This window comes from Leptodactylus fuscus, chromosome 8 (genome assembly GCF_031893055.1).
Source record: "Leptodactylus fuscus isolate aLepFus1 chromosome 8, aLepFus1.hap2, whole genome shotgun sequence".
Lineage (NCBI taxonomy): Eukaryota > Metazoa > Chordata > Amphibia > Anura > Leptodactylidae > Leptodactylus > Leptodactylus fuscus.
The window spans coordinates 33,624,355-33,632,132 of NC_134272.1; positions in this window are offsets into that span (position 1 = coordinate 33,624,355).

A 7,778-nucleotide genomic window follows, 5' to 3' on the forward strand; every position below is an offset into this window, starting at 1 on the left:
GGGAATTCAAAGAATATATTGGGGTTACGTGCACCCACAATTTTTACTACTGGTATACAGTGCCATTGTCTGACTGGGAATTCAAAGAATATATTGGGGTTATAAATACCCTCATTTCTTGCTACTGCCATATAGTGCCAGTTTCTGACTGGTAATTCAAAGAATATATTGGGGTTACGTGCACCCACAATTTTTACTACTGGTATACAGTGCCATTGTCTGACTGGGAATTCAAAGAGTATATTGGGAATACAAATACCCTCATTTCTTGCTACTGCCATATAGTGCCAGTGTCTGACTGGGAATTCAAAGAATATATTGGGGTTACGTGCACCCACAATTTTTACTACTGGTATACAGTGCCAATTTCTAACTAGGAATTCAAAATGCGCAAGGCTCCCGGAAAGGGACGTGGACGAGGCCGTGGGCGAGGTCGGGGGAATGGTTCTGGGGAGCAAGGTAGCAGTGAAGCCACAGGGCGTCCCGTGCCTACTCCTGTGGGGCAGCAAGCATTGCGCCACTCCACAGTGCCAGGGTTGCTTGCCACATTAACTAAACTGCAGGGTACAAACCTTAGTAGGCCCGAGAACCAGGAACAGGTCTTGCAATGGCTGTCAGAGAACGCTTACAGCACATTGTCCAGCAGCCAGTCAGACTCTGCCTCCTCTCCTCCTATTACCCAACAGTCTTGTCTTCCTTCCTCCCAAAATTCCGAAGCTTTACAGAACAATAACCCAAACTGTCCCTGCTCCCCAGAGCTGTTCTCCGCTCCTTTCATTGTCCCTCAACCTGCCTCTCCACGTCACGATTCCACGAACCTAACAGAGGAGCATCTGTGTCCAGATGCTCAAACACTAGAGTCTCCTCCATCTCCGTTCGATTTGGTGGTGGATGACCAGCAACCCACCCTCATCGACGATGATGTGACGCAGTTGCCGTCAGGGCATCCAGTTGACCGGCGCATTGTGCGGGAGGAGGAGATGAGACAGGAGTTGGAAGAGGAAGTGGTGGATGATGAGGACACTGACCCGACCTGGACAGGGGGGATGTCAAGCGGGGAAAGTAGTGTGGATGTTGAGGCAGGTGCAGCACCAAAAAGGGTAGCTAGAGGCAGAGGCAGAGGTCAGCAGCTTAGGCGAAGCCAGGCCACACCCGGAATCTCCCAAGATGTTCCAGTTCGTACCCAGCCCCGAAAAACTCCCACCTCGAGGGCACGTTTCTCGAAGGTGTGGAGTTTTTTCAAGGAATGCGCCGAGGACAGATATAGTGTTGTCTGCACAATTTGCCTCTCGAAATTGATTAGGGGCTCTGAGAAGAGCAACCTGTCCACCACTTCAATGCGCCGTCATTTGGAATCCAAGCACTGGAATCAGTGGCAGGCAGCAACGGCAGGACAAAGGCCGCCTGCCGTTCACGCCACTGCCACTGCCTCTGCCACTGCCTCTGCCACTGCCACTGCTGACTGTGCTGGCGATGCACTCCAGAGGACGAGCCAGGACACCACTTCATCTGCCTCCGCCACTTTGTTGACTTCTACCTCATCCTCCCCTGGTCCTGTCTTATCTCCTTCTCCTGCACCATCAAAGGCACCATCAGGCGTTTCTTTACAACAACCCACCATCTCTCAGACATTGGAGCGGCGGCAGAAATACACTGCTAACCACCCACACGCGCAAGCCTTGAACGCCAACATCGCTAAACTGCTGGCCCAGGAGATGTTGGCGTTCCGGCTTGTTGAAACTCCCGCCTTCCTGGACCTGATGGCAACTGCGGCACCTCGCTATGCCGTCCCTAGCCGTCACTACTTCTCCCGGTGTGCCGTCCCCGCCTTGCACCAGCACGTGTCACTCAACATCAGGCGGGCCCTTAGTTCCGCGCTTTGCACAAAGGTCCACTTGACCACCGACGCGTGGACAAGTGCATGCGGACAGGGACGCTACATTTCACTGACGGCACACTGGGTGAATGTAGTTGAGGCTGGGACTGCTTCCCAAACTGGCCCGGTGTACCTCGTCTCCCCGCCTAACATTCCTGGCAGGGACACGAGAAGAACACCCCCCTCCTCCTCCTCCGCCACCGCCTCCTCCTCCGCCACCGCCTCCTCCTCCGCTGTTAGATTGACCCCAGCTACGAGTTGGAAACGTTGCAGCACTGGCGTTGGTAGACGTCAGCAGGCTGTGCTGAAGCTGATCAGCTTGGGGGACAGACAGCACACTGCCTCCGAGGTGAGGGATGCCCTCCTCGATGAGACGGCAATATGGTTTGAGCCGCTGCACCTGGGCCCAGGCATGGTCGTTTGTGATAACGGCCGGAACCTGGTAGCAGCTCTGGAGCTTGCCGGACTCCAACATGTTCCATGCCTGGCCCACGTCTTCAACCTAGTGGTGCAACGTTTCCTAAAGAGCTACCCCAATGTTCCAGAGCTACTGGTGAAAGTGCGGCGCATGTGCGCCCACTTTCGCAAGTCGACAGTAGCCGCTGCTAGCTTAAAATCTCTCCAGCAACGCCTGCATGTGCCACAACACCGGCTTTTGTGCGACGTCCCCACACGCTGGAACTCAACGTTTCAGATGTTGAATAGAGTGGTTGAGCAGCAGAGACCTTTGATGGAATACCAGCTACAAAACCCTAGGGTGCCACAAAGTCAGCTGCCTCAGTTTCACATCCATGAGTGGCCATGGATGAGAGACCTTTGTGACATCCTACGGGTCTTTGAGGAGTCCACAAGGAGGGTGAGCTCTGAGGATGCGATGGTGAGCCTTACAATCCCGCTCTTGTGTGTTCTGAGAGAATCCCTGATTGACATCAGGGATAACTCAGATCACACAGAGGAGTTAGGGATAGCATCCGATCCGTCACAGCTGGAGAGTAGGTCCACACATCTGTCCGCTTCACTGCGTTTAATGGAGGAGGAGGAGGAGGAGGAGGAGGAAGAAGAGTTGTCCGATGATGTGATGGTGATACAGGAGGCTTCCGGGCAACTTCGAATCGTCCCATTGTTGCAGCGCGGATGGGTAGACATGGAGGATGAGGAGGAAATGGAGATTGAACTTTCCGGTGGGGCCAGAGGAGTCATGCCAACTAACACTGTGGCAGACATGGCTGAGTTCATGTTGGGGTGCTTTACAACCGACAAGCGTATTGTCAAAATCATGGAGGACAACCAGTACTGGATCTTTGCTATCCTTGACCCCCGGTATAAAAACAACATCTCGTCTTTTATTCCGGTAGAGGGGAGGGCCAATCGCATCAATGCTTGCCACAGGCAATTGGTGCAGAATATGATGGAGATGTTTCCAGCATGTGACGTTGGCGGCAGGGAGGGCAGTTCCTCCAGTAGGCAACCAAGTTCTCACCGGTCCACACAAACGAGGGGCACACTGTCTAAGGTCTGGGACACCTTGATGGCACCCCCTCGCCAAAGTGCCGCCACGGAGGGTCCTAGTGTCACCAGGCGTGAGAAGTATAGGCGCATGTTGCGGGAATACCTTTCCGACCACAGCCCTGTCCTCTCCGACCCCTCTGCGCCCTACACGTATTGGGTGTCGAAGTTGGACCTGTGGCTTGAACTTGCCCTATATGCCTTGGAGGTGCTGTCCTGTCCTGCCGCCAGCGTCCTATCTGAGAGGGTGTTCAGTGCAGCCGGTGGCATCATCACTGACAAGCGCACCCGTCTGTCAGCTGAGAGTGCCGACCGGCTCACTTTGATAAAAATGAACCACCACTGGATAGAGCCTTCATTTTTGTGCCCACCTGTGTAAAGCACCCCAACATGAAACTCCATGTCTGTACTCAACCTCTCCAATTCCTCCGCATCCTCATACTCATCCACCATAAGCGTTGCACAATTCTGCTAATACTAGGCTCCCTCCAACATGATTTCCCCCAACTCTGCTGGTTAGAGGCTCCCTCCACCCTGATTTCCACCAACTCTGCTGGTTAGAGGCTCCCTCCACCCTGCTTTCCCACAACTCTGCTGGTTAGAGGCTCCTTCCACCATGAATTTGCCCAAACTGGGCTGTTTAGAGGCTCCCTCCACCATGAATTGGTCCAAACTGGGCTGGTTAGAGGCTCCCTCCACCATTAATTGGTCCAAACTGGGCTGGTTAGAGGCTCCCTCCACCATTAATTGGTCCAAACTGGGCTGGTTAGAGGCTCCCTCCACCATGAATTGGTCCAAACTGGGGTTTTTAGAGGCTCCCTCCACCATGAATTGGTCCAAACTTGGCTGTTTAGAGGCTCCCTCCACCATTAATTGGTCCAAACTGGGCTGGTTAGAGGCTCCCTCCACCATGAATTGGTCCAAACTGGGTTTTTTAGAGGCTCCCTCCACCATGAATTTGCCCAAACTGGGCTGTTTAGAGGCTCCCTCCACCATGAATTGGTCCAAACTGGGTTTTTTAGAGGCTCCCTCCACCATGAATTGGTCCAAACTGGGCTGGTTAGAGGCTCCCTCCACCATGAATTGGTCCAAACTGGGGTGGTTAGAGGCTCCCTCCACCATTAATTGGTCCAAACTGGGCTGGTTAGAGGCTCCCTCCACCATTAATTGGTCCAAACTGGGCTGGTTAGAGGCTCCCTCCACCATTAATTGGTCCAAACTGGGCTGGTTAGAGGCTCCCTCCACCATGAATTTGCCCAAACTGGGCTGTTTAGAGGCTCCCTCCACCATGAATTTGCCCAAACTGGGCTGGTTAGAGGCTCCCTCCACCATGAATTGGTCCAAACTGGGGTTTTTAGAGGCTCCCTCCACCATGAATTGGTCCAAACTTGGCTGTTTAGAGGCTCCCTCCACCATTAATTGGTCCAAACTGGGCTGGTTAGAGGCTCCCTCCACCATGAATTGGTCCAAACTGGGTTTTTTAGAGGCTCCCTCCACCATGAATTTGCCCAAACTGGGCTGTTTAGAGGCTCCCTCCACCATGAATTGGTCCAAACTGGGGTGGTTAGAGGCTCCCTCCACCATTAATTGGTCCAAACTGGGCTGGTTAGAGGCTCCCTCCACCATTAATTGGTCCAAACTGGGCTGGTTAGAGGCTCCCTCCACCATGAATTTGCCCAAACTGGGCTGGTTAGAGGCTCCCTCCACCATGAATTGGTCCAAACTGGGTTTTTTAGAGGCTCCCTCCACCATGAATTTGCCCAAACTGGGCTGGTTAGAGGCTCCCTCCACCATGAATTGGTCCAAACTGGGGTTTTTAGAGGCTCCCTCCACCATGAATTTGCCCAAACTCTGCTGGTTAGAGGCTCAATCCACCCTGATTTTCAAAACAAATGTTGGTGCCAACCTCAACTTACTACAAGGGCCAAATTCACTGCTGGTGACAAGCTCGCCTCACTGCAAGTGCCAAATACACATGTTTCAAGGTGTTTTCCTACTGTCAGAGAGGTGGTATTGAGTGTGTAAAGTGTGTAGTTGTTAGGCTGTAATGTTGGGGTAATAGAGGGTCTTTGGTGTGTTAGATGCCCCCAGACATGCTTCCCCTGCTGTCCCAGTGTCATTCCAGAGGTGTTGGCATCATTTCCTGGGGTGTCATAGTGGACTTGGTGACCCTCCAGACACGGATTTGGGTTTCCCCCTTAACGAGTATATGTTCCCCATAGACTATAATGGGGTTCGAAACCCGTTCGAACACACGAACATTGAGCGGCTGTTCGAATCGAATTTCGAACCTCGAACATTTTAGTGTTCGCTCATCTCTACTGTATACGTTTTTTTCCAATGCCTACGTTGTCCTACTTCCTGTCCCACCTCCCCTGCATAGTTATTGGTGTAAAAAAAAAAAAAAGCACCAGGGAAGGTGGGAGGGGAATCAAATATTTACTGTGTGGTATTCCAAGTACAAGTATTTCGAATACCGTAGTATTTAATCAAATACTACTCGCTCATCTCTATTCCTTAGGTATAATATATGTTTCTAGATGTAAAGTAGAGCTGGTCATTCAATATGCACTACATCTTCATGATGGAATGCTTCTTTTCTTTCTAGAGTTGCTGCACAGGTTGATGACTGTTAGTCTTTCTTGACTTAAAGGGGTTGTCCCATCACAAGGATCCTATCTATACTGCTTGTTAATGTGGCTGTAACACTTTTCCTAAATACACTGCTTCAGCAAAACTGCTTTGTTTGTCCACTATCTTACTTTATTCAGTTCATTGTTGACACAGCCCTTGACTTATCTGCTCAAAAGTCAAGTGATGTAGCTGCCTGCTGCCAGGGGGGAGGGAGGAGGGGCTAAGTGCACAGGAGCGAGCCTGTGTATCTAGCTATTCCTGTGTCTGCACCACGTGACCTAGGTCCTGCTTTCAGATAGGGGAGAGGAGCTGCTTTCATTTCTGAACTCGTCTTCTGTTCTCCCAGTTATCAGGCTAGCTAATTCAATTGTGTTCATTATGGCAGGAGACAGGCAGTCTCTGTATGTAACACAGAATGGAGTTGCTCCTGCCTGTACTTCATAGTCCAATATTGTGCATATAGTGTTGTTTGAGGACCTTTGATGACATCACAGGCACTTCAGCCACCCCATAGGATCACGCTAAGCAGTGGGCGGCCCACCAAATGACAGGAAACCAGAAAGATGATTTTACAGCAGTGAAGACTGGTGAGTATGCGATGTGGGAATACCCCTTTAACTTGCATCTTCAAAACTGAATTCACTTGACAGAGCTACAATACCCAGAACAACCACGACAAAAAGGCGGCCATTCTGCGCACAGCAGGTCTTGGCGCACAATGTGAACATGGCATGGGCACAATGTTGTTCAACATGGGTGCAGAGAGTTGGGTCACCACCAAAAATAAAGTGATGTCCTATCTTAAAGTAGTATTCCATTTTCAGACCACATGGGATATCCACAGGGTATGGTCTATTAAAGAGGTGTCCCACTTCCGTCCGCCCTGCTGCTTGACTTTGCAGCTCAGTCCCAATCACTTGACATACAGAAAAATGTGGAGGTAGTGGGAGGACTACAGTGCTATACAGGACTAGTAAACTACCTAAACCAGGGGTCAAGACAGTAAAATCCCCTGATATGTATGCAGAAGTCAGAATGTGGAATATCCTAGAATGAATTATCGTTTCACCAACTTCAATTTCTTGCTAACGGAAAAACAACTCGAGTAATTAACTTCACAGCAAGATTTATTAATACATCCAAAAAGAAAGAAAAGAATCATTTGTCACACTATATACAGATAATACACATTTTTATACACATATTACATTGGGGATTGTATCTTTTTACCCATTTTCCTTTTTTTCTTACACAAGAAAATATACATAAAAATGTAAACTTCTGTATACAAAACCCTTAAACAACTAAACAAAGACCATATAACAAAAGATTTTTTTTTTCAGCTATTTTTTGGGGGATTTAAAAATGGCAAGATGGTACATTCACTGCCAGAATAGTTGTGAAATGATCAGTAACTTGCATTGCAAAGCAAACTCTAGGAAGATTATTTCACACTTCCTTTACAAACAGTGTTATGCAGGCAGGTGCGAAAATGAAAGAGGACACAATTTACATTAACCCCATTCACTGTCAGCATGGAAACAAGCCATTCTCCAATAAAAGACCAAATAAAGCCAAAACAAGCTTTCATAGAATTCTCAATTATTTACATATTTTTATTTAATGCAGTTAAAGAAAGAAAAAAGTGCTTAAAGGAGTTGTCCAAGACGTCAACATAGGCCTCACATCTTTCAAGACGCTGTGGGTTAATACAGGCTGACATAAGTACAGATCAGTGATGTAACAAATCGCTTGGTGCTCA